The 4,430-nt window shown below is 40.0% G+C and overlaps 1 protein-coding gene across 2 annotated transcripts in view; it reads right to left on the bottom strand.

Moving 5' to 3' along the window:
• The window catches only part of LOC138980376 (cytochrome P450 3A5-like), a 27,415-nt gene extending 23,717 nt beyond the window's left edge, over window positions 1-3,698 (bottom strand). For both annotated transcript variants that reach the window (XM_070353240.1, XM_070353241.1), the window contains exon 1: window positions 3,489-3,698. The gene's annotated coding sequence lies outside the window, so the exon portion shown is untranslated. The remainder of the gene's footprint in view (window positions 1-3,488) is intronic.
• Between the last annotated feature and the right edge of the window lie 732 nt (window positions 3,699-4,430).

Below are 4,430 nucleotides of genomic sequence, written 5' to 3'. Positions count from 1 at the left end.
TCATTTCAGGAAACGAAGAAACAAAACAAAAACAAAACAGATACACAGACAAGCAGAAAATGGGAAGGGGTTGGTGATACATGTACAGGAGGTGGGGAAAGGGCACGAAAGAACAGGAATAGGAGTTAAGCCCGCCACCGACCATAGCTGAACCACGCCGAACCAGCTCGTCGAACGCTCGGCGAACATTCCACCGAACCAGTTCTGTGTACTAACTCGCAGCTGCAACCAAATAATAGGGGAATCCCCTGATTTGATGACGTCGGCGACCGTTCGCCGAGCCAGCCCGGCCCGGCCGTAGCTAGCAGCTAGCTTAAGGGAAAAAGAAGAAGAAGAAGAAGAAGAAGACTTGGAGCGCCAACATTTGAGGAGAGTGGATCTCATTTCAATTGTAATAAGTGCACATAAGACACTCGCACAAAGTTAATGCATATTGTTAACAGAGGAAAAGTCACTACATTGCGCATAAATCGAGACATAATTAATAAGTCGAAAAACAACAAAAGAACATGAGAGAGGTTATGGGGAAAGATTTGTCAGGCAGCATGTCACATGACAGTGTCTAATAAATGTTATGAGTGAAATATAGAGGCTCAGTTACGGAACCTGCCCGTCTGTCTAATATAGTCCTGTACAGTTATGAACATGGTCTGGTTGACATTTCGTGGATATTGCGGGATGCCTTTCAATAATATTTCGATATACTTATAATCATTTGTCAAATTATCAATGGACAATAATCTTATTTCTTAACCTTCAGGATCACCTTCTGGATTAAATATTTCTTTTACAGGGATCACGTGACCGCCGCTCGTAAATAAATAAATAAATAAATAAAATAAATAAGTAAGGGTACCGTCAAAATCGACCAGACAAAAACGGAAGAGCCGAATGAAAAATCGACAAAAAAATCACAAAAGGCAAAACTTTGCAACTTTGACATACGAGAAGAAAGTCAAACCAATTATCTACCCTGAACAGATTTTTTTGTTTTGCTACCTTACGTATTTCTCGTGCTATGCTATTCCTACCAAGAAAACTTAAACTGAACAACTGTTGTCATTTAAATTTGTAACACTCAGGTCACATATAGTTTCACACACACAATAATTAACTCACTTGCATGCCCACAGAAGAAGTTTGCTCTTCGCATTGTTCTGTTGTTGTTGTTGTTTTTATAATGTAATCATTGTAACATCAACACTCAGTAATAACCAATATTACAACATAATCACTTTTTCATCAGAACTCACTCACATACTATCAAACCCTGGTTTATGGACACTTGCACTTGTACTTTGCATGGGAAAGCAGCCTGAATTTCAGGTGAACTTTAATAAAAGATGATTTAGATATATGTATGTTGCTCTAGATGCATGTTTTAATAAATAATAATGACATTCAGGAAAGTAAAAGGACTGTTGAAATTTGCTGTTGTAAAATGTTTGATGATTGGGGTTCTGTTGCACATTTAGTGAATTGACTGTACCAATTGCTGTTATTATTTACACCCAATCAGTGCATCCACATGATATTATGTAGCTTAAATTAAAGAAAATGTTTTGATGTGTTCAGGACATACAGACAAGTTGCATACTGACTTGCCGAAAGAACAGGAACGTTCTTCCTGCCTGTCTGGTCGCTGCCATCAGAGACCTCTTTCTGTCACAGAGCTACACAGGCTTCAAATATGTCACATAAATAAAAGGTACATTACCGGACACTAGATGACGTCATAGCCGGTTCTCGTCTACTGGCGGCCATTTCGAAGTCTCGTGTAGCAGACGAATTTGGCGGTTTTCGAAGAAAACGTTTTTAATTAAATCACAATGATAAAGCTACGAATTGGTGAATTTCTTTACATTTTTGGCATCTTCACGTGCATTTCTCTAACCTTCAGTCATCGGTTAGTGGTTCTAATAACCTTTAAAACAGCATGGTCTGGTCCTTTAACTGGCATATACAGTTTTAATGAAATGACACAGGAATTAATGCTTTAATTTGGGTTTGAAATTTGTTGCAATAATTTTTTGGCCAACTTTATCTAGGTCAAAAACATGTTCTAAATAATTGTAAGTAAACTAAGAAAGCGTTTAAAAAAAAAAAAGAAAAACTAGTAAAAAGACGTTAATAAAACGTAAGAAAAAGGTTAAAAAGAAAAAAAAATTTTTTTTTTAAAAACGACCGACCGACCCTATATTTTTCGGCGATGTTACCGGAAACAGACATATTTTTCGTTTGGGCCTAACTTGTCCACCCATGTTAAAACAAAACAAAAGCTGTTAGCATAATAATGACAGTTTCGCTGAACAGCATTACAGTAGGCTACAGCTATAGGAAACACACACAAAAAGATAAACGGTAAAGAGAATTTGTAAGGCTTAAGGGAGGAGTGAAAATATCATGTAGTTCATATCGTCTGTAGCAGACGAATGTACGGTGTAAGGGATGTAACTCTTCGCTATGTTATTGCAACCTCGTTCTGGGTTGAATAAACAAACTCCTTCCGCTGAATTCCCTGGTTTGTTTTTTCACGCCTTTTCTTACAACCTGTCCTTACGTTACTTTAATACAAATAGAAATTCTAATACATACATGATAGACAAGTAGAACTAACGGACAAATAAGCAAACAATGGAACAAACAAGCAAACAAATACAATGCCGTAATACAACGACAAACAAACAAACACGAACACGAAAAATCAACCAGCAAGTAAAGTACTGTAAGGCCAAAAAAAAAAAATTGTCTGTTTAGGGTAACATGACCAAAAAAAGTAGGGTCGGTAGGTAGGTATGTTTTTTTTGTTGTTGTTTTTTTTGTGTAAATGCTATGTTGGCTGAACATTCACTTCTTATATTTGATGAATACATGTTTCAAAACTAACGTATAAATAAAACAGAGAGAAAGGGAGAGAAAGAAACGCCAAATGTCTCTTTTTAGCATTTTTACCTCTTTTTTTTTCTTTTTTTTTTTGAAATCAAAAAAAAGTTTTTGGGTCGGCGCCAAATCGATAGGGTCGGTCGGGTTACCCTAAACAGACAATTTTTTTTTTGGCCTAAAGTAACCGAAGACAACATTCACACGATGCCAACGTTGGCGTTAAGGCCTGCAATGATGACACAGTACCGAACAAGAATGATTCTCACTCTGAAGCACAATGAGACTAAACGGTGGCTTTGAAAGTACACTGTACAACCATATATATATATATTCAAACCGTGAAACGAACGCAATGTCTGTATCTTTATGTGGCAGTGTTATCATATCATAATAGCACGATGTCCGATTATTCGATGCGAATCAATACATTTGAAAAGCAAGAAACCGGCGTTGGTAGTTAAAAGTGAGCAGCATCCAAAGCCGTAGAATCCAACACGAACGATCAAACTATTTAAATACTGTATCTACAGTTGAATATTTGCATCGCACAGCTAACGACACTTGATGAGAAATGCCTGCGAGACACAGAAGTGAGTTCTCAGTACCTTGCTTTTATCAGGTCCCTGCTCATTTACAAAAGCCGACTGTTTGCGCAGACACGACTCTTCTGTTTTAACAAAGGTCGTACCCTGAGGTGTGATCTTTTCCTTTCGCTGCTTGAAATCCTCACGTAAATCCCGACCGGTTTTCCTATGATTGTGTTTTCTTCAAAACACACACCACGGATGCACTTGCCGGTTCGCTTATAAACCTTCGCGGTGTCAATCGCGGTCAACTTGCGGTACACGTGTACCCATGTCGTCTCCATTGACGGGCCTCGCGACAGCCACGTCATGTTCAAGATCTGATTGGTGGGTTTTATTTGCTCGCCTGGTATTTGCTCATAGATGACTCTGATTGAGCAAGTGCATACAGATGCACTGTGATGGGTACATGTGTGACTCTTTCTGCATTGCTGTCAAGGCCGCATTTGTGTTGAATATGTTGAAAGCTTGTGTGGAACCGTTAGGGGACATGCCTACCTGAGGCGCCTATCGTTAGTTTTGTGAACACACACATATACACACATACACACACACTCACACACACATACACAAACGCACGCATGCATGTACTAACACATACACACACACACACGCATGCATGCACGCACGCACGCACACTCACACACACACACACACACACACACACACACACACACACACACACACACACACACTGACGCACAAACGCGTGCCGCACAAAAACACGCACACTCACACATGCACACACACACACACACACACACAAACACACACACACACACACACAAACTAACAGACTGACGCACGCACGCGTGCACAAAAACACGCACACGCACGCACTGCACGTGCACACACACACGGCGCACACACACACACACACGCGCGCGCACAGACTGACGCACGCACGCGTGCACGAAAACACGCACACGCACGCATGCACGCACGAACTCACACTGACACACA

Source organism: Littorina saxatilis, linkage group LG11 (genome assembly GCF_037325665.1).
Source record: "Littorina saxatilis isolate snail1 linkage group LG11, US_GU_Lsax_2.0, whole genome shotgun sequence".
Lineage (NCBI taxonomy): Eukaryota > Metazoa > Mollusca > Gastropoda > Littorinimorpha > Littorinidae > Littorina > Littorina saxatilis.
This window is presented reverse-complemented; position numbering and strand designations above follow the sequence as displayed.